This window comes from Manis javanica, chromosome 2, assembly GCF_040802235.1.
Source record: "Manis javanica isolate MJ-LG chromosome 2, MJ_LKY, whole genome shotgun sequence".
Lineage (NCBI taxonomy): Eukaryota > Metazoa > Chordata > Mammalia > Pholidota > Manidae > Manis > Manis javanica.
Genome location: NC_133157.1, coordinates 158,333,051 through 158,361,026, shown reverse-complemented (window position 1 = coordinate 158,361,026; position 27,976 = coordinate 158,333,051). Strand labels below are relative to the sequence as shown.

The following is a 27,976-nucleotide window of genomic DNA, read 5'->3' as shown; positions in this document are numbered from 1 at the left end:
CCAGATTGTAGCATGTATTACTACTTCATTCCTTTTTATAGCTGAATAATACTCCATTGTATGACTAGGCCTCAAATTTTTTTTTAACCTGTTCTCATGGATATTTGGGCTGTTTCCACCTTTTGTGTATTTTGAAGAGTGTTGCTATGAGCATATTTGTACATGTATTTGAGTACCTGTCTATTTCTTTGGGATGTATACTTGGGAGTGGGATTATGCGCCCATGTTACATTCTTTTAACTTTCTGAGGAACTGTGACAGTGTTTCCAAAGTGGCTGCACTCTTTCATGGAATGTAATTCTATAAATTGCTGATGTACTACAAATAAAAAGTAAATTTACTGCATTTATTAGTTAATTCAGAGCAGGGATAACTTCAGTGTATGTGTCTTACCTAGTACTAGCAATGTACGAGCTTTCACATTTCTCTGTATCCTCTACTAACAATTTTTATCTGGTGTTTTGATAAAAGCCATCTTACTGGATGTGAAGTAGCAACTCATTGTGATTTTGATTTGAATTTCCCTAATGACCAGTGATAATGAGTATTTTTTCATGTGCTTCTTGGCCATTTATATAGCTTTGAAGAAATGTCTGTTCAAGTGCTTTGCTCATTTTTTAATGGGTTGTTTGTCTTTTTGTTGTTGAGTTATAATAGCCCACTGTATATACTGGATACTAGATCCTTATCAAATATATGGCTTAAAAATATTTTTATGCAGTTCTGTAGGTTGTCTTTTTATTTTCTTGATAATAGCCTTTGCTGCTTGGGAAATCTTAATTTCTGAAGTCCAATTTATCTATTTTTTGTTGCTTTTGCTTTTGGTACCAAATCCAAGGTCATGAAGATTTACTACCATATTTTCTTCTAAGATTTTTGTGGTTTTAGTTCTTATACTTGAGTTGTTAATCTATTTTGAGTTCATTTTTGTGTATGGTGTGAAGTAGGTGTTCTGTTTCTGTCTTGCACGTGCATATTTTGTTGTCCCAGCACTATTTGTTCACTGGACCATTCTTGCTTCTGAGATTGGAAGTATGAGTCCCTTAACTTTGTTCTTCTTTTCAATATTGTTTTGGCTATTTGGAGTCCCATGTAATTTAAGGATTGGTTCTCTAATGGCAAAAAGGGCTAGTGGAATTTTGATAAGAATTGCATTGAAGTATTACATCACTTTGGATATTATTGCCATTTTTGCAATACTAAAACTCCAATCTATGAACATGGGGTGTCTTTTCATTTATTTAGATCTTCTTTAATATCTTTCAGCAGTGTTTTGTAGTTTTCATTGTACAAGTCATTCACCTTGTTGGTTAAATTTATTCCCAGGTATTTTATCTTGGATGCTATTGTAAATGGAATTGTTTTCTTAATTTTCTTTTTGTATTGTTCATTGCTGGTATATAGAAACACAACTTTTTTGTGTGTGTTGATTTTGGAGCCTGGCAGAAGGGACATTTAAAATAAATTTTGAAGGATAGAATTTAATAGTCATCATAATGTGGGAGAAGTTTATTTCAAACACAGGGAACTCATTGAGCAAGCATTTATTAAATTACCTTCACATGTGTTTAGTAGGGGACCAAAGAAGAACTATGTTAGGGAAAACAAAATCATATATAATAACCCTAAAAGAAAACATTATATTTACCTGGCAGGGAGATACCATGGTCATGAAGGTGGTTTTCCCAGGGCGAGGCACTCCAAATGTGTTGACCTCTGTGATTTCCCTCACTGTGGGAAACTTGACTACCTTATTTCTAATAGTGGGGACTGCATTAGTGCTTTCTCCTGGTTAAAAACAAAGAACAAAGAACCCCTTTCCCCCAGATTATGAGACAGTGAAATGTATGGAAAGGGCAAAGAAAAGGTGACTCTCATCCAGATTTAATCGTGTTCCTGTTTTGTGAAACAACTGGCCACGTATTTGATGGTTTACTTAAATAATGAATGTGAAAGTATCTCAAAAATTGGCAGGGCATTGTAGAAATATAAGGTGAAGTTATTTCTCCTGTGTTGTTGGTTTTCACATCAATTTGTGTAACAGTCAACTAATAGGGAAGCCAGTTTATTTTTAGGGACTTTGATGGGTTTTGAAGGGTTTATCAGCATGACATTGTGACCTACTTGCTTTTAGGAACAAAGCTATTTACTTGTAATTACTAAACATGCCGTTAGTACTGAAATATGCAGTGTATAAAGGTTTCTAGCCTTCTTTCTTCCCTTCTCACATTTTAAGTCATTGAAACAGTGTTCCTATAACAGAATTTTTTTGAAATTCACAGTTCCTTAGCAGTATAGCCATTAGGGTGACATTGCTGTTTGGTGTTGCTGTTCCTATGCTGCTGTGAGATTGATGAGTTTAGTGTTGTGTGCTTGCTACAGGGACATTTATGGGGAGGAAAAGAAGAGATCAGCTTTTAGAAAGACAGACAAGGCCTATAAAATAATCTCCCCCATAGTCTTTCTAAGAAGGCAAGTAAATAATTATTATTGTAATTGCATATATAGTCAGAGAATTGTGAAAATAACTTCTCGTGTAGAAATAGTTTCATTTATATACTGTATTTCTCTGCTCCTACTGAAGTGGGGATAACCATTCAGTCCCATTTAGAATCTCGAAAGAGGTCAGCACACTTTGAAAAAACTTCATATTATTAGATTAATTTTTATGTGATACATAAAAGTAAGACTGAAGTTATGAAAAAACAATTCCTTAGAATGAGGATGGCTAATTTAAGTTCCCACTCTGTTTCACTGTTGATCATGTCCATAATAGGTATTGGTAATAAATCATAGCTTTTCTGTTGAATTTTGGACATGGCCTTAGAAACCTTCTCAGCCTACAGCTTCAGGCAGTATTTTGGAGTTAGTAAGTGACAGGAAACCTGTTTGCATCTTTTATTGAATATAAGGTTCCTGAGTGAAGTTTTCACCTTCATTTTACTCATTCCTCTGTCCCAGTGCCTAGAACAGTGTCTGATACCAAGTAGAGATGCCGTAAATGTGAAAACAAATATATTGAAGGAATGAATAACCATCGTAGAAAATGTTTGTGAGAAAGGCAAGCTTGAAGACCAATGTGGATTCCTTTGTTTAAGCATCAGAATCTGTTGTTCCCCTTTAGGTGGATGTGTGTGTTTTTATTAGCTTAGGTCAGCACAGTCTTTCTTCTGGTTTTCCATATTCTTGCATGTTCTTCATATTGAGCGTGGCTGATCTGGCCATGTGCCACACATATGGTTGACATCTTGTAATAATAGAGATAGAAGTACATTTGATAGCTTGATCAGTATTCATTTCCCAATATATAATAGCTTAATTTTGTTGAATTTGCATTTAAAATGTTATAGACAGTGTGCTAATTACTACGATGTCAATGTGGATTAGACAGCTGACAAAGCAAACATTTGAGGACCAGCATCTGTGCCAAAACACCTTAAATTACAGTAGGCTTTGATCAGCCCAATTTTTCCCATAAATAAATTCATTATATTGGAACTATTCAAATATTTGAGAATCATAAAGCATCAACTTCTGTTTCAGAATCTGTGCTATATGAAGAATAAATGTCTTTTATTTCTACTCTTGCTTAAGTAATTTTTTTTAAGTTGCTATTAGGCAATATACTTTTCAGAGAATCTCTTAACATTAAGTAGATGCACATCTTAATTATTACTACTATGAAACTCAGTATTATTATTCTAAGGGATTCCAATACTTTTCTGGTAGTTAGCACTGTCAAGAGATTTTGCAGTTGGAGTGTAGAAATGTATTGTTAAATTTCATCAAAGGTGGAGTCCAGGTGTCCCTAGTCCCTGAACTGTTGTATTATGGCTATGTCACATTTTTAAATGTATTTCAGATCACTATATCATAGAAAACTATAGAAAGTTATTCTGTGCTAAAGCAGCATATTTGTAAGGCAGATATCTTTTGAAGAATATGTTTGTTAATGTCTTCAAAGGAAAAGGTCATCTCTGAATTTTCCCCAGAACTACTTTGGGAGAATCTGTATGAGAAGGCACAGGCTCCTAAGTGATTGTAGTTGAATGTGAATTTTGTTCTTTCTTGCCTTTGAGATATAAACTAAGGAAGTGTCAACAAAATATGAAAATAAATAGTTGTAAAGTTCAATCAGATTTATGATTTGATATCTGAAAATATCACATGGTTCTATAGTGTTGATTTTTACAGGTAACTATTTACATCATTTTTATAAACTGCCCTGACAGTCTAAGAAAAGATGAAAATGACATGTTTTTATATTATTTGTGATGCTTTGTAATGGGTTTGAAATTAAAATTGAAACCTTTTTCAGGAGAGGGTAGATTGTGCAAATAAAGAGAGCAAATCCTTTTTTTAGAGGAAAAATAGTTTTCTTTCAATGGCTACAGCAACATGATGGAATTCAGAACTAAGGTCTTGGCAGGCACTGTGTGAAATTAAGGAGGTTAAAAATGAAAATGATTTTCAGATAGTTGTATGCTAAATTTATATTTACCAGGTTGAATAGTTTATAAGGTTCAGTTTATTTGTAAGTCATATTTAAAAGTTTTATTGAGGAGTTAAAACATATACACAGGAATCAATTAGAGGACAATGCACAAGATTATATAATCAAGTCTACTTTAGTTGTATAGGTCAGAGGGTAATTACCTTAGAATTTTAGATAAGGGAGATATCCAGGTTGGCTACTGTTACTGTTGGTAGTGGTTTTTGTAAGGTGTGAACAATGTGGAATATCTAAAGAGACTCACTCCAGTGACAGGCAACAGCCATGTTCTAGGCCAAGGTCTGTCATTAAAGGACATGAGTGGCTTTGATCAAATCCCTTAGCTCTTTCTAAACCTTTAGTTTTTCCATTTTTAAAATGTGTGTATGATCATTTTTATTTCTAAGATCTCTTCCATTCATTATGCTAAAAAAAAGATTTACCAGATTAAAAAAGATTTTTTTAAAGAAAAAGTTGATTTATCTACACCCAGTGTTTAAGAATGGTTTAGAATTTCTTTAAACATTTCAGTTGGTTGGTTTTTCTTAAATGTTTAATAGTAATAGACACTGTCTGTGACTTTAAGCTAGATTGCTGTAGTTAATTTATTAAATTTTTAAGTAAAATTATAGTTTGCATTTATAGTTTGTATCTAAGAACCTAATATTCAATTTAGGAAAAATTTGAAGCTCTCAAAAGTAATGCATCATTAAATATGAGAACATACTATAGTGTAGGGTGGTTTGAATTGAATTATACTACTTAGTAGCGAAATAAGCCCTATGGGTGTTACCTGCCATAAATGCTCCCTTCATTTATAAAGGATGACCAGATTGAGTCTGAGGCAAAAGTGGGAGGCCATCTAGTCAGCCTGTTTTACAGGACAGTGTTTTGCAAATTGGGGAGCATGAGCTGTAAGTGGGTTGTAAAGTTAATTTAGTGGATCATGTCCAACATTAAGAAAGATGTTAATAGATTAGAGTATTTCATATGTAGTAACAGTAAATACTTCCTCGTGAAACTTTGGCTTCAGTTACTGTGTGTTTTGGTTCATAATGTAAAATGTATTTCTTAACTGTCCTTAGGTGTCTCTGTAAGCACTTAGTACAATACATAGTGCACTCAAGGTGAAAGACAGGCAATTAATGTTTATCTGTGCAAAATTAAATTTAGTAAATTTACAAAAGGAAAACCCCAAAATAAAATTTTCCAATATAAACGGGCTTTAAGAAAATTGATAGAACTTACATACTGTGTTGGAATCGTTTTGTTACATGCCTGTGACCTTGGGTGTTGGGACTATGTCTGAATTAGCTTTGTATCAGTGGGCTTAACGAGAGGAGCCTACTTTCCAGAGTCAGAAAGATCTGGGTTCCAATTTTGATTCTTGCCACTTATAAACTTTGGGACATGGTCAGTTTCTTCCAGCACTCTGAGCTTCAACTTCCTGATTTAAAGAAAATAATAGTACTTACATCATGATTAAGAGAGATATCACTTATAAACACCAATAACTCTGCCTAGACTATAGAAGATACTTAATAAACATATACTAAATCAATTAAAGGGATATAAAAACATAATTGAATACAGTATTTTCAGTGTACTGGAAAGAGTGTGACATGTAAGATTAATTGGATCACATGCATGGGTAGAAACTCATGATCTTTGTTTTATTTTTATTAAGGTATCGTTGACACACAATCTTTTTTTTAATTAAGGTATCATTGATACACAATCTTATGAAGGTTTCACATGAGCAACCTTTGTGGTTAAAACATTCACCGTATTATCAAGTCCCCCCCCCCCCCACACCATTGCAGTCCGTGTCCATCAGCATAGTAAGATGCTATAGTCATTCATTGTCTTCTGTGCTTACTACCTTCCCTGTGACCCACCGGCTACATTATGTGTGCTGATCATAATACTCCTTAATCCCCTTCTCCCTCCCTCCCCTCCCTGCTTCCCATACCCTCCCCCTTTGGTAACCACTAGTCCCTTCTTGGAGTCTGCGAGTCTGCTGCTGTTTTGGTCCTTCAGTTTTGCTTTGTTATACTCCACAAATGAGTGAAATAATTTGGTACTTGTCTTTCTCTGCCTGGCTTATTTCACTGACTATAATACCCTCCAACTCCATCCATGTTGTTGCAAAGGATAGGATTTCTTTTCTTCTTATGGCCGAATAATATTCCATTGTGTATATGTACCACATCTTCTTTATCCATACATCTACTGATGAACATGTAGGTTGCTTCCATATCTTGGCTGTTGTACTCCTCATGATCTTTTGAAAAATTAGAAGAAGCCAAATTATAGAAGATGTCTTTAAAAAAGAAAAAAAAATCAAACAATGCCCAGTTAAGAAAGTATGATGCGTTGGCAATCAGACAAAACTAAGAAATAAAAGGCATCCAGATTGGTAAGGAAGAAGTTAAACTGTTCCTGTTGGCAGATGACATGATATTGTACATAAAAACCCCTAAAGAATCCACCGCAAAACTACTAGATCTGATATCTGAATTCAGCAGAGTTGCAGGATACAAAATTAACACACAGAAATCTGTTGCATTTCTGTATACTAACGATGAACTAGCAGAAAGAGAAATCAGGAAAACCGTTCCATTCACAATTGTATCAAAAAGAATAAAATATCTAGGAATAAACCTAACCAAGGAAGTGAAAGACATATACTCTGAAAACTACAGGACACTCATGAGAGAAATTAAAGAAGATAACAATAAATGGAAACATATATCCTGTGCTCACGAATAGGAAGAATTAATATTGTCAAAATGGCCATCCTGCTAAAGCAATTTACATATTCAATGCAATTCATATCAAAATACCAACAGCACTCTTCAGTGAACTAGAGCAAGTCATTCTAAAATTCGTATGGAACCACAAAAGACCCCGAATAGCCAAAATAATCCTGAGAAGGAAGAATAAAGCTGGGGAGATTATGCTCCCCAACTTCAAGCTCTACTACAAAGCCACAGTAATCAAGACAATTCTGTACTGGCACAAGAACAGACCCATAGACCAATGGAACAGACTAGAGAGCCCTGATATAAACCAAACCATATATGGTCAATAAAGGAGCCGCAGACATACAATAGGGAAATGACATCCTCATCAACAGCTGGTGTTGGCAAAACTGGAAAGCTACATGCAAGAGAATGAAACTATAATTGTCTAACCCCATACACAAAAAGTAAACTCAAAATGGATCAACTACCTAAAGGTAAGCCATGAAACCATAAAACTCTTAGAAGACAACATAGGCAAAACTCTCCTAAATATAAACGTGAGCAACTTTTTTCTGAACTCATCTCCTCAAGCAAGGGAAACAAAATAAAAAATGAACACATGGGATTACATCAAACTAAAAAGCTCTGTACAGCAAAGGACACCATCAACAGAACAAAAAGGCATCCTACAGTATGGGAGAATATATTTGTATATGACATATCTGACATAACATCCAAAATATATAAAGAACTCACATGCCTCAACAGCCAAAAAGCAAAGAACCTGATTAAAAATTGGGCAGAGGACATGAATGGATATTTCTCCAAAGAAGAAATTCAGATGGTCAACAGGCATATGAAAAGATGCTCCATATCACTAATTATCAGGGAAATGCAAATAAAAAACCACAATGAGATACCACCTCACACCAGTTAGGATGGCCAGCATCAAAAAGACTAAGAACAACAAATGCTGGTGAGGATGTGGAGAAAGGGAAACCCTCCTACACTGCTGGTGGGAATGTAAGCTAATTCAACCATTGTGGAAAGCAATATGGAGGTTCCTCAAAAAACTAAAAATAGAAATAAATACCATTTGACTCAGGAATTCCACTCTTAGGAATTTACCCAAAGAATATAATTTCTCAGATTAAAAAAGATATATGCATTGCTATGTTTATTGCAGCACTATTTACAATAGCCAAGATATGGAAGCAACCTAAGTGCTCATCAGTAGATGAATGGATAAAGAAGATGTGGTACATATACACAATGCAATACTATTCAGCCATAAGGAAGAAACAAATCCTACCATTTGCAACTACATGGATGGATGGAACTGGAAGATATTATGCTCAGTGAAATAAGCCAGGCAGAGAAAGACAAGTACCAAATGATTTCCCACATTTATGGGTAAAACAGCGAAGCAAAACTGAAGGACCAAAATAGTAGCAGACTCACAGGCTCTAAGGACTAGTGGTTACCAAAGGGGAGAGGTATGGGAGGGTGGGTGGGGAGGGAGAAGGGGATTGAGGGGTATTATGATTGGCACACATGTTGTGGGGGAGATCATGGGGAAGACAGCGTAGTATATAGAATACAAGTAGTAACTCTGTGGCATCTTACTACACTGATGGACAGTGCTGCAATGGGGTATGGCAGGGTCTTGATAATATGGGTGGATGTACTAGCCACATTGTTTTTTTTCATGTGAAATCTTTATAAGAGTGTATATCAATGATACCTTAATAAAAAAATATATAATAAATCTCCCCATAGAAAAAATATACTTTTATGCCCTCATAAAAAAAAAAAAAGAAAGTGTGATGTTCAAGATGTGAATTAGAAGTTAAGTGGGCCAAAATCAAGTCAGAGTTATTTGTAAAGATTTTACATGTAAAAATGAAGCTAAAGTCTAAAAGCTCAGGTAAAGATAATATTAATAATTCTTGAACTGTTTGGTATTTGTGGGTAAATTAATACTCAGGGTTGAAAAAATAGAGTGGTTAGATGAAATTTTCATCTAAATTTTTGTTTAAAATTAGGAGAACTGTTGAAAGAATAGAGTATTCTTGGCTTAACTAGCAAACAAATATCACTTGATAAGATGGTTCACTCAATAGTTTTGAGAAAATTATCGGGTAGAGTTACAGTAGTTCACTGGAATGTATAAACTCTTTATAACAATTACGTTAATGAAAAGATGGTTTTCAATATATGCCCTATTATAAGAAAGTTTGTAGAGGAGTCACAGAAAATCATTTTTCAGTTAGTCTTGCTATAGTTTAATTTAGGCATTTGGGACAAAAAAAATTATTTAATCTAGTTTTATAAAATAATAGCCTGCCCTGTAAGGTGGAGGTTTTTATAGGGGATTATTAGAGTATGATGGTGAGAGGGATTGAAGATAATTTATGTAAACTTTATAAAAACCTTTCAAAGTTGGAATCCAAAAGGAATAAAAATTTTTGTGTTACTATGGGATGGAGGAGAAATGTTTATCATGAAGTCATATTGCCTTAGAAACAGGAAGTAAATGTTGGTTTTGAACTGTCACTTCTTTAGAGGAAAAGTTTGAAGAATTAGTGCTAGGATAATCAATATCATTTCATATTTATATAAATGGTGTAAAGGAGGGTGGTGGATACAGTGAATTTTTATTTCTTTTGGGTAGTGAAATGTCCCAGCAAAAAAATCTAACTTCATATAGCAAGCAAAAAACTGAGTGAACTAGTGTGGGATAGTTTTCTGTGTTCTATTTAGGGAAAAATTATATGAATTAAATTTATTAATTGAGGAGTCCTGAATTTAGTTAAAATCAGGAAAGGAACCTATAAGCTACTGTAGATGATTTTCTATAGATAGATTTTTCTATAGATCTTCTGTGTTAAGAAGTGCAGTAATATGCTGGGCATTCTTTGGAAGAATGTGAAAACAGCATGCTTTCTTGCTGTGGTACAAAACTGTATTTTATACACACCCAAGATGAATGCTGTACATTGTTCTGTTAAGTAAAAAGAATAAGTGTTTGGACATATAGCAGTATAATACAAATACTTGTTCTTTAGAGCTATTAATACTGAGGAGGAAGATGTAATTGAGGTTACTAAAATATGATCATGGGTAAATTCCTCAAATGCCATAATGTTGGAATTGAGGGTGGGTAAGAGTGCTTCTAGGAATTTTATAAAAAGAGTCAGTTTTAGGATAAATCAAAGAGCTCTCTTATGTATTAGAGAATAAGCTTGTGGAAATTAGTACCACAAAATGGAATATAGGTTGAAAAAAATTTTGTGAAAATTAGGTTCACAGATGATACATACATGATAGAATATTAAGGAAAATTTGAGATACTTAGAATTTGTTTTCTTCTAAAAAAGTGGTACGATGGTCTTCCTAGGTTTCACACAGAGTTCAGGATTTGACAGAATCTGACCTGACTGCACATGTAGTCACTTTTCATGTTGAAACCTGGGAAGTAGAGTTGTCATGACTGGAGACCACCCAGAGTGTGTGGTGGGCCTCTTGATGCCCTTTGTCAGGCTAAGGACGTCCTGTCTGTACCTACTTTGCTAATAGTTTTTATTTTTCTTTTCCTAGTTAACATCTAGTGATATAGTCATATGGTTTTGCTTATTTTATTTGGTGGGGGAATCTCTTGTAAAAATTCCTTCTTAATGATTATTACAGGCTTTTAATTTATTCTTGAGGCAATTTTGGTAATGTGTGTTTTTTAGAATATTATCCATTCAGTATGTTTTTAAGTCCTGGCATAAAGTTATCCTTAGTATTCTTTTATATACTGTTAAAAAAAGTCTCTGTAGCTACACTTACCCTCCTGAGTTTTTTTGCAACTTGTTTTGCCTCAGTTTCTTGACATAGCATTTCAAGCAGGGAGTTTACAGTCTGTCATTTTACCTGCAGTGTAATGCTCATGTGTAGCAGGCCACCAGTTAACTTCACTGGAACTGAGCAAGACTAGTTCTCTGTCTCTGGCCAATACTGTGTGTCTGTGTGAGCTGTTCTTCCCCCTCTCTCTCCATCCCCTTCAGGTAGGCATTTTCAAACATTTTTTCTTCTCTTCTCTGCCAGTGTGCTCTTTCTGTTACCTAACCTAATCAAAGCTTGTGCCATCCCCATTTTTTTAGATAACTCCCAAATTTATAACCCTGACTGGACCTTTCTTCTGAGCTCTGCTTGCTTGACATTCTTCCGCTCACCCCACCCCGGTGTCTTGTTTACGCCTTCAACACAGCACAACCAAAGCGAAACTCCCTACTTCCCTCCGCCCAAACCAGTTCTTCCTCCAGATTTCCTGGTTTCTATTAATTAGCACTGGCACTCACCAGGCTCAAGTATCAGCCCTTTGGACACTACCCCTCACTGTCTACGTGCCCTCACCTGCCAAGCCCTGCGCAGCCCCCTTCACGGTCTCCCCTGGTGCAGACGGGACAGCCCTCTCCATTCCCTCCATCACTGCCTAACTCAGACCCTCAGTAATTTGTACCGGGACTATTGTGACACCTCTCTACCTTTTTGGCTGAGTCCAGTTCATCTTCCGCATGGAAGATTCAACTTGCTAAAGCACAGTAATCAGACCACTCTGTAACCTGAAATCACTTAGTTCAACCACACCTTTCTCAAATAGGTTCAAACTCCTTAGCTTTCTAGATCTTCCAAAATAATGCCCAAACGTTCCTATCTAGGCTTGTTTCTCCCTTTCCCATACTTGTATTCCAGCCTCAGGGTTTTATCTCTATTCTGCCTGCTTGAGTTTTGGCTCAGCTCTTTGCTCTTAAGGAATTCCCTTTCCCTGGTCCCTCCGCCTTTTGAAAGGAAGCTTGTCAAGGGTCATCCGTAACATTCTTTGCTGGGTTTAGTATCTCACTTTGTGTGATAGCCACTTGTGTACTTTGCTTAATACCTCGTACTAGCTTATAAATTCCTAGTGGGTAAGAGCTGTGCTTTATTCAGCTTTTTAAAAAATTTCCCCAGCAGTTAACACAGTCAGGAAATAGTGATTGAAAATAATTAAATGATTGCAGTTTAGTTTTCTTCAGTGTAGTTTCCCACAGTCTCTTCCTAATTTTACTCTAGTGTGAATGTACAATCTAGAAGCACAGTTAACTTGGCCTTTCTAGAGATGTAACTACATGTGTACAAGCCATGCTTCTGGGTAACTGGTGCTACCTTTCCAACAGGTGCTGTCCAGAGGCATCACAGTAGAGACATTGATTGATTTCTGTGGTACCAGGGCTAGGCTGTTTTGGCTGTTTCCTTTAAATAAAAGATTTCCTCAAGTCACGATGATACTAAATTTTAAGATAAACATTAACATATGTAAGAAGTAATTCCCACTATCTTTTTCTCTTAATCTGTAGAATGAAGATGATTAAAAAGAAGAGATTAAATTTTATTCACATTAAAGAAAACCATTTTAGGCTAATTTAATGTGAATCTGTCAGTGTATTTCACATGAATGGTATTGGCAAATATTAAAGTCCTACTTTTGTAGTTGAAAACTCTGTCGTGATTAACCTGTCCATTAGCCTGTCAGCAAATTAAACTTAGGAGATCCCATCATGATCAAAGATTTGGAAATATGGCAGACAGATGTACATAGGAATTATGCCAAACATTAATTTGTTACCGATTATAAAAAAGTTAGGTTTCTGTTCAACCTACCTGGAATATGGAGATGGACTTGCTAGCCCAGTTTTTGTTCTGTAGCTTTTACTCCTCCCTCTTCCCTCCCCGCTTGTCTATAGATATTTTTTGAGTTTTTGATATGATCTAGGCACTGAGCTAGCAACGAGCATGGCACTGGGAATAAAGGCCAAGAAGCTGCCCCCTTGGAGCTTCTAGTCCAGCTAGTGTTTTGGATATAAATAATGTGATAAACAGAGTTCTTTTTCTGTAGAAAATGATTTCTTAAAAGCGTTTAGTTTTTTTATAGTTTATGTTCAGATGGATAGTCATTTCAACAATAGCCAGAATTTTACGCTTTAGCAGTGTAAAAGTACTGTGCTCAGTTCAGACACAGGCCTTAATCTGAGTCTCAGTTTGCTTATCTCTGTAAACAGGGGTGCTATGAGAAGAAGTAATTGATGTTTAGCAAGCACTTTGATATTTACGCCCAGTGACTGTAAACAGTTATTAAAAAGTCATTGTATAGGTCAGAATGACAGGTACAGGGGCAGGGCCAGAGGGAGGGCCAGAAAAGCAGGGTCTTTGCAGCTTTGAAGAAGGAGATACAGGTAAAGATGTTCTGTTCTTGATGAAACATTTTTATTTAATATTTACAGTTAGGATTCCATTCGTAGATTTCTGTACATTTCAGAATGTCACAAGAAGCCACATACATTCTATTTATGAACACAGTTATTTCTTGATTAGGGTAGTGTACATACAGTACCACAGATTCTAATACCCCATAGTAGGAGTAACTGCCTTAGAAGGAAGTGCCATTTCAGGAGAAAACAGCGAGCACTTCAGTCCTTTGTATGTGGATGTCAGGGGTGGGGCACTGGGTGGGAGAGGATGGCTGGTGCTCAGCCCTGGTTTGAGCTGCCTTCTTGCCTCAGCTCTGCTTCTGCTGGCTGGCCGTATGGATTTGAAATCACTTTTTGCTCTGCCCTTTGCTACTGTAGCCAAAGTCATCTGGGCTCTTTTTGCCTCAATTACTTAAAAAATTTAAAGTTGTTGGAGTAGATCTCTGTCAGGTCCTGATGAATAATTATAATAACACAAAACTCATTGATTTAGAGAGCAATAGCAGAGAACAGTAGGCAGAAGTTGGCATTTATCATTGATTCTTAGTGAGAGGGATTTAATACTTGTGCCACATTTAGGAGTTTATAGCTAAAACAAATCTAAATTATGAGTGATTCATCATTTTAATAGGATTTTACAAGGTACTTGGAATGGGTCCAAGTCATATATGTATTTCTCTAAGTTAAGGTTTAATTGCTATCAGACTGCTGCTGTTGTTTTTGTGCTTCCTGATTTTTGTAGCAACCCCCCACCCCCTGCCCCAAGTGAAAAAAAAAAAAGACATAGAAAGAAGGTGGTATACATTGGGCAGTACTTGGGTGCATGTGCTGTTAATCCTCTGGAAAAAAATTACACCAAGTCTGCTTCCCTAAAAATGCTTTGAAATTTTATCTGGCTGAAAAATTGCATTTCTAAATTTGAAGACAACTTCTGAGCTGAGAAAAAAATTTATGAACCATGCATGGCATGTTTTAACATTCTTTGAAAAAACTGTCTGTGAAGGTCTTTGGAGTGATTATTATCCCTATATGCCCATATTTCACACATGGCCTTTTTACCCCTGGGGAGTCACCATATTGCATTATTTGTGATCCTTTGGAGTTCTATGAAATAATAATTTAACTTTTCTGATGTGGTTAATCTACAGGCCCTGCTTTGTAACTATTAACATACATGGCATGACAGGCTTAAATATTTCCAGGTGTGATAGCAGCACTTGGCCCGTCAATTACTCGTAGATTATCTTGGCCACTGTGATTTGCTACCAAACTGCAGCTTTGGTATTAGCACTTGAAAAGAGTATGTTAACTTTAACTCCACTTGAGATGCATTTTACATTAAATAAATGAACCATCTTCTTGACATAGTAAAGTGTTTATTCTTATAATACTATTTAGAAGTATATTTTGTCTTTTGAATGGTTGAAGTTTTGTTAATAAGCAGACCAGGCCTTAATTTACAGAATCTTGATTTGTTTTGTCCGACTTTCTCCAGTTTGGGAGTCCTTTTCCTCGTTCTGTCTCCCACTGTTGGAGTCTTCCCTCCCTTCAGCTCCACTTTTACCCCTGCCCCAGTCCCGACAGAAGCCAGCATCTTCCCTTGCTCCACAGCTTGTCCTAGTTCTGGAATGGAGTGTCGTTTTCCTCCAGAAAAGACTCACCATTAATTAGTGTATAAGAGGGCCCATTTAACACTGTGTTACAGTAGCTATAGCAGTAAAAAACTGCTAGAGATTAGAGGGTTTGCTGTTATGGAGACATAAAATCGGCTGTGTTCTCTGCTGTAGCTGGCCAGAGGAGCGGCGACCGTCTCTGCGCAGACGTAGCAGGCGAGGTGAGCTGAAATGAAAGGCAGCAGGCTGGCACCGGGCTGAGGATGGTCCTATGGTTAGCTTTACCTCACTGTCCCTACCCACGGTTGACTCCACGGATGGCTCCTTAGTCCCCTTCCTGGTTTTCAGCCACTCTCAACCATCCCCCACCTCTCCCTGCTGCCGTCACCTCCCCTGTAACATTTCCGGCATCCACACCATGCCTCTCCTGTGGGAACCTGCCCCTCAGTGGGAGACAGTATTCTCTCACTGTCCAGCGGTGGGGAGGCACGTCCGCTGTCCCACTGTGGCAAGGTGGAGGGTAGGTGAGTCCTAACTGGTGGGGATTCTGAGTTTCTTCCTGAAATGTTTTTTACTCATACTGTATCTGAGCTGTACATGTACTCTAGTGCTGTACAAATAGATTATATGGATTAAAAAAGGCTTTTGTCGCTGGTCTGAGACAACCTAATAGCCATTTCTATCACAGGAGAGAGTGTCCCAGGTTCCAAACAGTCAGCATAAAAATAGGTTTTTGGACCACGTTTTTCTGGGAAGATTATTTTCTTTCATGAAACTCATGTTGAGTGGCTTCTCTTTCACTTTTTCTTAACCCCGAATTAGAATGAAAGCTTCAGATAAGACCTAGATTCTTAATGAAAGAAATTATAGGGATCCTAAGTCCTCAGAATTTCATACTGGTCCACCATTTTACTGTTCTAGTTAGTGTTAATCATTACTGATGACTTGACGTTTTGGATCATCTTTGAGATGGTAATGGTATGGAAAGATTCATCCCTTATTTTAGTTAATTGTGACATTCCAGGAAGGGTATTATGTATGGCAGAATGCAACTTAAGGACCAGGAAGGGCATAAGTAGAAATTTTATACTTATTTCATTTATAAAAACATACATTTTAAAGGAATATTTGATCTGAGGCATTGAATAAACTTCAGTCCTGCTAGTAACTATGTCAACTTGAAAATTATTTACTAACCTTTGGCGTTATAACCAGAGGCATTTGCTAATGTATTTGCAGCGACTGCTGAAATAATTCAAATTTATTGACCATAGGAGTATATTAAATATTTATCTTTTCTGCTTAGTGCCTATAATGAAATAGAATATAAGTTAATGGTTAATGTTTTATAGCCTGTTATTTCTGAAATAACTGTCTTCATGTACTTTATCCAGTGGTATTACTTATATTTTGTATGTGTTAAAAAGCATATTTGGCCGTCTACCTTACATAAATTTTGCTGCTTAGCTAAACAGTATCCTAGAAGAGATTTTTAACTACATAGGGTATGTGTGTGTGTGTGTGTATTTATGTATGTATGTGGGGTGTGTGTGTGACTACTAAGGGAGCAAAGTATTTAAGTTGTGGGCTAAGGAGAAATCTTTTTCTTTTGAAAAGCCAAATAGAATGAAATAATAATGTATTAATATTATGTGATGTGTTCTGGCACACCTGCAGTATTTGATGCGTTCCAGAATGTTACAGGGTTGGCAGTCCCTCAGCAGATGATGAGAATCTGGCAGTCATGTTAGATTAGCATTCGGATGAGCAAATAAAAAGAAACTAACTTATTTAGATTTCCTTCAAAGTAATAATAATGCAGTGTTAAACTAAAAATTCTTAACATGTAAGCATTTTTATTTGAATTGGTATAAATATTAGGAAGAACGCAAAACAATACTTGCAGGTTTTAAAGTTTAAGGGAAATGATTTCTAGAATTACTTTGAATTTTCTGAAAACCAGATCTTAAAAATTGACTTACAAAGGATAATTAGTAAGGGACGCTCTGATTTTCTACAAGCCCTAAGGGATTGTTTTAGGGTTTTTGGGTTTGTTTTGCTTTCTATTATAGTAATTTTAAAGATCCTGAAATTGACTGCATCTGTGTGGTTAATTTTTTTTAAATTCAGATTTTTTTTTTTTGAGAAGGCATCTCTCATATTTATTGATCAAATGGTTGTTAACAACAATAAAATTCTGTATAGGGGACTCAATGCACAATCATTAATCAACCCCAAGCCTAGTTCTCAACAGTCTCCAATCTTCTGAAGCATAACGAACAAGTTCTTACATGGTGAACAAATTCTTACATAGTGAATAAGTTCTTACATGGTGAACAGTGCAAGGGCAGACATCACAGAAACTTTCGGTTAAAATTCAGATATTTTAAATTCTAAAATTACAAGGAACTTAATTTAAATGTTATTAGTTTGCCAAAACAGACAAATCATTTTGAAAAGGTTGGTTGACTGGTGGAATAGCTACTTCTATATGTGATACTGTTGCATAGCACAGCAAAGTATTGATATATTACTGAGTTCTCTAGTAGTTAAGATAACAACTTTAAAAAATATTTCAAGTCCTAGTTCTTTCTAGAAAAAATACTGATTTTTTTTAAAGAGAAAAGAATCCTAAGGAGCCTTATCACTTGTACTTTGAAAATTAGCCTCAAAGAAAAGAGATTTTCACTGAGTTAAAAGTTTTTGGGTAATTGAAATGTAACATTTGCACAGAATACATTGAGGAGCCAACATGGTATTGAACATGTGGTATTAAGTAGAATGCATTTGAGAATTGGGAATTGGACTTCAGGTCTTCCTTTTGTTCTTTCTGTATATATATCTGCTAGTGTTGTGGAAAATCATGCAGCTATTCCCCATACTGTTTCACCAGAAATTAGAATTCACTTATTAAAAGAATATAAACTGGTATGAAGCTAGCAAGTAATCTTAACTGGTGTGAGGTGATATCTCATTGTGGTTTTAATTTGCATTTCCCTGATGATTAGTGATGTGGAGCATCTTTTCATGGCCATCTGAATTTCTTTGGAGAAGTGTCTGTTCAGGTCCTCCACCCATTATTTAATTGGATTATTTGTTTTTTGGGTGTTGAAGTGTATGAGTTCTTTTTCTTTTTTTGTGTGTGATTTTTTAAAAAAAGTATCATTGATATACAATCTTATGAAGGTTTTACATGAACAACATTGTGGTTTCAACAATCACCCATATTATCAAGCCCCTTCACCCTGACTTCATTGCAATAACTGTCAGCTACTTCTATATTACTTGTCTTTGCTGTGCTGTACTGCCTTCCCCATGACCTACCTAAGAGTGCTAATTATAATGCTCCTTAATCCCCTCTTCCTCTCTCCCCACCCACTCTCCCCAGCCCCTTCCCTTTGGTAATTGCTAGCCCCTCTTAGAGTCTGAGTCTGCTGCTGTTTTGTTCCTCCAGTTTTGCTTCATTGTTACACTCCACAAATGAGTGAAATCATTTGGTACTTGTCTTTCTCTGCCAGGCTTATTTCACTGAGCATAATAGCCTCTAGCTCCACCCCTGCTGCTGCAAATGGGAGGATTTCTTTTCTTTTTGTGGCTGATTAATATTCCACTGTATTTATGTATCACATCTTTTTTTAATTGTATTATTACTATTTTTTCGTATCATTAATCTACAATTACATGAAGAACATTATGTTTACTAGACTCCCTCCATCACCAAGTCCCCCTGACAAACCCCATTACAGTCACTGTCCATCAGTGTACTAAGATGCTGTAAAAATCACTACTTGTCTTCTCTGTGTTGCACAGCCCTCCCCATGTCCCCACACACTATACATGCTAATCGTAATGCCCCCTTTCTTTTTCCCCACACTTACCCCTCCTTTCCCACCCATCCTCCCCAGTCCCTTTTCCTTTGGTAACTGTTAGTCCATTCTTGGGTTCTGTGATTCTGCTGCTGTTTTGTTCCTTCAGTTTTTCTTTCTTCTTATACTCCACATATGAGTGAAATCATTTGGTACTTGTCTTTTTCCGCCTGGCTAATTTCACTGAGCATAGTACCCGCTAGCTCCGTCCATGTTGTTGCAAATGGTAGGATTTGTTTTCTTCATATGGCTGAATAATATTCCAGTGTGGTACATACACTTAAGTTGCTTCCATTTCTTGGCTATTGTAAATAGTGCTGCGATAAACATAGGGTGCATCTGTCTTTTTCAAACTGGGCTGCTGTATTCTTAGGGTAATTCCTAGAAGTGGAATTTCTGGGTCAAATGGTATTTCTATTTTGAGCTTTTTGAGGAACCTTCATATTGCTTTCCACAATGCTTGAACTAATTTACATTCCCACCATCAGTGTAGGAGGGTTCCCCTTTCTCTACAACCTCACCAACATTTGTTGTTGTTTGTCTTCTGGATGGTGGTGATCCTTACTGGTGTGAGGTGATATCTCATTGTGTTTTAATTTGCATTTCTCTGATGACTAGCAGTGTGGAGCATCTTTTCATGTGTCTGTTGGCCATCTGAATTTCTTCTTTGGAGAACTGTTCAGCTCCTCTGCCCATTTTTTGATTGGATTGTTTGCTTTTTGTTTGTTGAGGTTCGTGAGCTCTTTATATATTTGGGATGTCAACCCTTTATCGGATCTGTCATTTATGAATATATTCTCCCATACTGTAGGATACCTTTTTGTTCTATTGATGGTGTCCTTTTCTGTACAGAAGCTTTTCAGCTTAATATAGTCCCACTTGTTCGTTTTTGCTTTTGTTTCCCTTGCCTGGGGGGATATGTTCATGAAGAAGTTGCTTGTGTTTATGTCCAAGAGATTTTTGCCTATGTTTTTTTATAAGAGTTTTATGGCTTCATAGCTTACATTCAGGACTTTGATCCATTTCGAATTTACTTTTGTGTATGGGGTTAGACAGTGATCCAGTTTCATTCTCTTAGATGTAGCTGTCCAGTTTTGCCAGCACCAACTGTTGAAGAGACTGTCATTTCCCCATTGTATGTCCATGGCTCCTTTATCGTATATTAATTGACCATATATGTTTGGGTTAATGTCTGAAGTCTCTATTCTGTTCCACTGGTCTGTGGCTCTGTTCTTGTGCTGGTACCAAATTGTCTTTACTGTGGCTTTATAGTAGAGCTTGAAGTTGGGGAGTGAGATCCCCCCCACTTTATTCCTCCTTCTCAGGGTTGCTTTGGCTATTTGGGGTCTTTGGTGTTTCCATATGAATTTTTGAACTATTTGTTCCAGTTCGTTGAAGAATGCTGTTGGTAATTTGATAGAGATTGCATCGAATCTGTATATTGCTTTGGGCAGGATGGCCATTTTGATGATATTAATTCCTCCTAGCCAAGAGCATGGAATGAGTTTCTATTTGTTAGTGTCCTCTTTAATTTCTCTTAGGAGCGTCTCATACTTTTCAGGGTACAGGTCTTTCGGTTCCTTAGTTAGGTTTATTTCTAGATATTTTATTCTTTTTGATTCAATTGTGAATGGAATTGTTTTCCTGATTTCTCTTTCTATTAGTTCATTGTTAGTGTATAGGAAATCCATAGATTTCTGTGTATTAATTTTGTATCCTGCAACTTTGCTGAATTTTGATATTAGTTTCAGTAGTTTTGGAGTGGAGTCTTTAGGGTTTTTTATGTACAATATCATGTCATCTGCAAATAGTGACAGTTTGACTTCTTCTTTCCCAATCTGCATTCCTTGTATTTCTTTGTTTTGTCTAATTGCCATGGCTAGGACCTCCATTACTATGTTGAATAACACTGGGGAGAGTGGGCATCCCTGCCTTGTTCCCGATATTAAAGGAAAAACTTTCAGCTTCTCGCTGTTTAGTATGATATTGACTGTGGGTTTATCATATATGGCCTTTATTATGTTGATATACTTGCCCTCTATACCCATTTTGTTGAGAGTTTTTATCATGAATTGATGTTGAATTTTGTTGAATGCTTTTTCAACATGTTTGGAGTGTTCATGTGGTTTTTGTCCTTCTTTTTGTTGATGCGGTGGATGATGTTGATGGATTTTCGAATGTTGTACCATCCTTGCATCCCTGGGATGAATCCCACCTGGTCATGGTGTATGACCCTTTTGATGTATTTTTGAATTTGGTTTGCTAATATTTTGTTGAGTATTTTTGCATCTACATTCATCAGGGATATTGGTCTGTAGTTTTCTTTTTTGGTGGAGTCTTTGCCTGGTTTTGGTATTAGGGTGATGTTGGCTTCATAGAATGAGTTTGGGAGTATTCCCTCTTCTATTTTTTGGAAAACTTTAAGGAGAATGGGCCTTATGTCTTCTCTGTATGTCTGGTAAAATTCTGAGGGAAATCCATCTGGCCTGGGGGTTTTGCTCTTGGGTAGTTTTTTGATTACCGCTTCAATTTTGTTGCTGGTAATTGGTCTGTTTAGACTTTCTGTTTCTTCCTTGGTCAGTCTTGGAAGGTTGTATTTTTCTAGGAAGTTGTCCATTTTTTCTAGGTTTTCCAGCTTGTTAGCATATAGGTTTTTATAGTATTCTCTAATAATTCTTTGTATTTCTGTGGGGTCCATAGGGATTTTTCCTTTCTCATTTCTGATTCTATTGATGTGTATAGATTCTCTTTTTCTCTTAATAAGTCTGGCTAGGGGCTTATCTATTTTGTTCATTTTCTCAAAGAACTAGCTCTTGGTTTCATTGATTTTTTTTCTATTGTTTTATTCTTCTCAATTTTATTTATTTTTTCTCTGATCTTTATTATGTCCTACCTTCTGCTGACTTCAGGCCTCATTTGTTCTTCTTTTTCCAGTTTCGATAATTGTGACTTTAGACTATTCATTTGGGATTGTTCCTCCTTCTTTAAATATGCCTGTATTGCTATATGCTTTCCTCTTAAGACTGCTTTTGCTGCATCCCACAGAAGTTGGGGCTTTGTGTTGTTGTTGTCATTTGTTTCCATATATTGCTGGATCTCTATTTTAATTTCGTCTTTGATCCACTGATTATTTAGGAGCATGTTGTTAGGCCTCTATGTGTTTGTGAGCCTTTTTGCTTTCTTTGTACAATTTGTTTCTAGTTTTATACCTTTGTGGTCTGAAAAGTGGGTTGGTAGAATTTCAATCGTTTGGAATTAACTGAGGCTCTTTTTGTGGCCTAGTATGTGGTCTATTCTGGAGAATGTTCCGTGTGCACTTGAGAAGAATGTGTATCCTGTCGCTTTTGGGTGTCGAGTTCTATAGATGTCTGTTAGGTCCATCTGTTCTAGTGTGTTGCTCAGTACGTCTGTGTCCTTACTCATTTTCTGTCTGGTGGACCTATCCTTTGGAGTGGTGTGTTGAAGTCTCCTAAAATGAATGCATTGCATTCTATTTCCTCCTTTAATTCTGCTAGTATTTGTTTCACATATGCTAGTGCTCCTGTATTGGGTGCATATATATTTATAATGGTTATATCCTCTTGTTGGACTGACCACTTTATGATTATGTAATGTCCTTTTTTATCTCTTGTTACTTTCTTTGTTTTGAAGTCTATTTTGTCTGATACTAGTACTGGAACACCTGCTTTTTTCTCCCTGTTGTTTGCAAGAAATGTCTTTTTCCATCCCTTGACTTATAGTCTGTGCATGTCTTTGGGTTTGAGGTGAGTCTCTTGGAAGCAGCATATAGATGGCTCTTTCTTTTTTATCCATTCAGTGACTCTATGTCTTTTGATTGGTGCATTCAGTCCACTTACATTTGGGGTGATTTCTGAAAGATATGTACTTACTGCCATTGCAGGCTTTAGATTCGTGGTTACCAAAGGTTAAAGGTTAACTTCCTTACTATCTAAGAGTCTAACTTAACTCACTTAATGTGCTGTTACAAACACAATCTAAAGGTTCTTTTCTTTTCCTCCTCCATTCTTTATATATTAGGTATCATATTCTGTATTCTATGTCTATCCCTTGATTGACTTTGGGGATAGTTATTTTAATTTTGCATTTGCTTAGTAATTAGCTGTTCTACTTCCTTTTCTGTGGCTTTATTTCCTCTGGTGACAGCTATTAAACCTTAGGAATGCTTCCATCTATAGCCATCCCTCCAAAATCGACTGTAGAGATGGTTTGTGTGAGGTAAATTCTCTCAGCTTTTGCTTATCTGGAAATTGTTTAATCCCTCCTTCAAATTTAAATGATAATCTTGCTGGATAAAGTATTCTTGGTTCCAGGCCCTTCTGCTTCATTGCATTAAACACATCATGCCACTCCCTTCTGGCCTGTAAGGTTTCTGCTGAGAAGTCTGATGTTATCCTGATGGACTTTCCTTTGTATGTGATCTTATTTCTCTCTCTGGCTGTTTTTAATAGTCTGTCCTTATCATTGATCTTTGCCAATTTTATTATTATATGTCTTGGTGTTGTCTTCCTTGGGTCCCTTGTGTTCTGAGATCTGTGTGCCTCCATGACCTGAGAGACTATGTCCTTCCCCAGATTGGGGAAGTTTTCAGCAACTACCTCCTCAAAGACACTTTCTATCCCTTTCTACCTCTCTTCTTCTTCTGTTATCCCTGTAATGCGAATATTGTTCCATTTGGATTGGTCACACAGTTCTTTCAATATTCTTTCATTCTTAGAGATCCTTTTTTCTCTCTCTACCTCAGCTTCTTTGTATTCCTCTTCTTTAGTTTCTATTTCATTTATTGTCTCCTCCACCATATCCAACCTGCTTTTAATACCCTCCATTGTGCTCTTCAATGATTGGGTCTCCGACCTGAATTAATTCCTGAGCTCTTGGATGTATTTCTATACTTCCATTATAATGTTGATGATTTTTATTTTGAACTCTCTTTCTGGAAGTGTCATGAGGTCCATGTCATTTAAATGTTTCTCGGGAGTTGTATTAATTATTTTTGTCTGGACCGGGTTTCTTTGGCCTTTCATGTTTGTATATGGCACCCTCTTGTGTCCAGGAGCTCTAATCTGGAGCTGCTCAGCCCCTGAAGCAATGTCAGGGGTTGCAGGGGAGCGGTATTGGTGCCTGGGGGGAGGAAAGAGCTGTTCCCTGCTTCCCGGCTGCTATGCCTGTCTCCACTGCCTGAACCAGTGGGCCGAGCACACAGATAAAGGCTTTTGTCCCAGAGCAGCCGGATATGGATCCCTGCTTTCCACAAGCAGCTGGAATCTCAGTCTCTCCAGGAATTCTGCCTGTATTAGCTTTCCAACCCCACAATCACATGAGTATCATGAAAGCACCATGAAATGTAGGTTTGTGCTCCCAGAGCAGAACTCTCGAGTTAGGTATTCAGCAGTCCCAGGCCTTCCACTCCCTCCCTGTTCCATTTCTCTTATTCCTGCTGGTGAGCTGGGGTGGGGGAAGGCTTGTGTCCCTCCAGGCCACAGCTTTGGTATGTTCCCCTGTTCCGTGAGGTCTGCTCTCTTCTCCAGGTGTGTGCTGTCTGGTGCAGTCCTCTTTCCTGTTGCTCTCTGAGGATTAGTTGCACCAAGTATATTTTCTAATTGTATACAGTTTTAGGAGGTAACCTCTGTCTGTCCTCTCACCTGCCATCTTTAATCCAATGTGCATATCACATCTTTTTTATCCATATATCTACTAATGGACACTTAGGTTGCTTCCATATCTTGGCTATTGTAAATAGTGCTGCAGTATAAACATAGGGATGCATATGTCTTTTTGAATCAGGGATCTTGTTTTCTTTGGATAAGTTCCTAGGAGTGGAATGACTGGATCAAATGTTATTTCTATTTTTAGTTTTTTTAGGAACCTCCATGTAGCAATTAGTATTCCAGTACTAAATAGAAACATTCATGAGTAATATTTTTTTTCTTATGTTTGTTAAAATATTCATTAACAGTTAACAAATCAAAGCACTATTTTTCTTGGTCATGCATCATCACAGTATAGTTTTACTGACTTTTCAAGTCATGAATAATCTAATTTGTGGTGATCCATGTGCACACTGAGGAGTGTACACATTAAAAATGGCTTGAGGCCCCACAACCTCATTGGGCCTTGCAATATTGGTCATTTTTCTATGCCTTAAATTACCTTTTTCTTTATTTAACAGAAGTGCGTACATGGAAAAGCATTATTCTAAGACTAAAGCTTGATAGCAGCGCTATGAGGTGGGTATAATTATCACCTGTGTTTTGCAGATGGCACTCAAAGGTTAAGCACCTTGCCTAACGTCCCACAGCTAGTGTGTATGGAAAGCCACTATTTGATGCCTCCAGAATGTGTGCTCTTAGTATGCTGATAGATATTTCTACCTATCCAGAAAGATCTTTCTGGGAAGTTGAACCCAAATTCTTTCCTTTGTTCCTCCCATGCTCTCTCTGACCAGACAGGGGATCCTGAGAGGGACATGTTGGCAGGAATTCCTACCATGTTTCTCTTCTGGATGTTTGGGAGCAAACAGTGTCACCTTCTGCCTGTGAGTGACCCTCATGCAGCTTTGTGAGCCGGAATCTGTAAACCCTCATTCTACAGTGGAAACTTTCCAGTATTAAGGAATTCTACCCTTTCCTGGAGATCAGGGGCTAAGAATGAGAGCTGTATTCAAGTTCATGGGAGAAACTTAGAAATATGAAAGAAGAGTCTCTTCAGTACTGTCTCTCTTCAGTACTGATGGGAAATATGAGCCCTATGTTGAATATCCCAATCACCAGTAGTTAAAGGAGTTACTTTCCTCAGGGACAGCTTCTCTAATATGCTCCGGGATGAGCAAAAGCAGGGATTTATTAGTTTGAGTATAATTAGTGATTTTTCTCAGTAGTGCTGGGAGGCCAGCATGTGTGTTTGCATGCATGCACATGCATGTTACATAGGCACTACTCTTAAATTTCTCAATATTTAGCCCTTACCATATATTGAAAAATCCTAATGAGTTTATTTAGCACTAAGCACTGTTTTGTGAGCAGCTCCTGGTCCATGGCATCTTTATACATATAAACCTCTCCCCATCTGTATTCATAAGGGGCACTTGTCTGTTAGTTTCAGCTGCTTTGTAAGATGGTTTTCTTTTCCTTAGATGTACCTTTGTCTTCTCTCCACACAGCACCTTCAGAGCGACTTTTGAATTAGCTCAAAACAAACCCTAGGTTATATATGCATCTACATTCACAGCAACATTATTTGTAAATAGCCAAAGGTGGAAGCAACTCAGTGTCTATTGACAGATGAGTGGGCAAACTGTGCACACATACAGTGGCGTATTACTCAGCCTAAGAAAGGAAGTTCTGACAACATGGATGAAGCTTGAAGACATTATGCTAAGTGAAATAAGCAAGTCACAGAAAAACAAATAATGAATGATTCCACTCACAAGAGTACCTAGAGTAGTTAAGTTCATTTGAGACAGAAAGTAGAATGGTGATATCCAGGGAGAGGGGGTGGGTAGTGAAGGGGAATGAGGAGTTACTCTTTAATGGCTATAGAGTTTGTTTTGCAGCTATAAGGATTCTGGAGATGGGTGCACAACAGTATTAATGCACTTAACACTACTGGTGTAAAAATGGTTAAGATGGTAAATTTTATGTTATGTGTGTTTTACCACAATTAGACAACAAGCCTTTCAGATTTAGTGTAAAACCTGTTCAGCTGTTTTAGTGTAGTGCTTTAATTCACAGACACTGGCAGCAGCTGGCTCTACCATGGTTGAGAGCAATTGGCTCAGCCCTGCTTTCTAGAGAACAGACATGATGGTACAAGTGGGAATGTTTTACATCATTCCAGAAAAAACTCATTGTGGAAGTTGTAGAAAGGGGTAAGCATGTATGGGGGTGGGGGGAGCATGTATGGGGATGAGGGGTAGATACTGTGAGCAGAGCTCTTGGAAACAGGAATGAGGGACTCATGTTCAGGGTGGCTGAAGAAATGATCATGGCTTATGTAGGTGGAGGTAAGTGGTCTGACCAGAGCAGAATGAATGTATTAAGTGCAAGCACTGAATTTGATGGCTTCTGCCAAGGATCCAGTACCTTCCATTTATTAAAGCATTTATTACAACAAGCATTTCAAGAAAGTTATTGGGATTGATAAAAGAGATAAGCCAGAACCTCTTGCCCTTAAGATCTCATGCTCTAAAATGAAAAGAGATGTGTGGAACCAATATAACACAAATAGAAGACAGAGCTCAATAAGCAGTATAAAGTAAATTTTATGGAAACGCAAACTAGGGAGACTAATTCTCAAAAGTGAGATCAAGGAAGGATCATGAAGTAGGAGCAGAATCATGAAAGATGGGAAGGATGTTAATAGGTCAAGATAATGGGATACGGATCCAAAGTGAGTCACTATATACAGAGAGATAGGGGGAAAGCCAGGGTGATCTCTGCTGGGAGAGGCCAAGAGCACCGTGTCAGTAGAGAACAGCATGCATATTGGTTGTAGTATGAAGAAAGCAAAGGCCATGAAATGGCCTGGGTGAAAAATCTTGGCTGAGCAAGCTGATTGAGGGGCCTTGGTGGCTTTTAGGACTGCTGATCTGACAAGTGCAGGTAATGGTCACCATTGGTGTACTGGCTTTGTAGGCTGTATCCACAGATGCGCCTAGGCTGGTAGTTCTCAAATATCTTGGCACACTGGTAAACTGTAAACCTTTCAGGAATGTGCTGTGAAATTTAGAAATTTAGGTAAACTTTTTTGCACATGGATATTTACGTTGTCTGGCAGTATGTGAAAGAGGATCTAACTGGGTAGGTTATTCACTGAGGTGTTAGAGAAGGTAAGTGAGATTGCTGTTAGTGAGTGAGAAGCTTAACCTCTCAGGCGGGTGGCTGCTGAGGACAGAGCAGTGTTTACTGCCTCACAGTTGATTGTGAGGCTTCAGGGGGTCCTTCTACTCCAGCAGCACAGAGCTGAACGC

At 37.2% G+C, this 27,976-nt stretch overlaps 1 protein-coding gene and 1 pseudogene across 8 annotated transcripts in view; both read left to right on the top strand.

The window, feature by feature from the left end:
- NCOA2 (nuclear receptor coactivator 2) overlaps positions 1-27,976 on the top strand; it is a 289,669-nt gene that overhangs the window by 45,371 nt on the left and 216,322 nt on the right. The gene's annotated exons all lie outside the window — the stretch shown is intronic.
- Positions 1,641-1,791, top strand: LOC118968355 (U1 spliceosomal RNA; annotated as a pseudogene).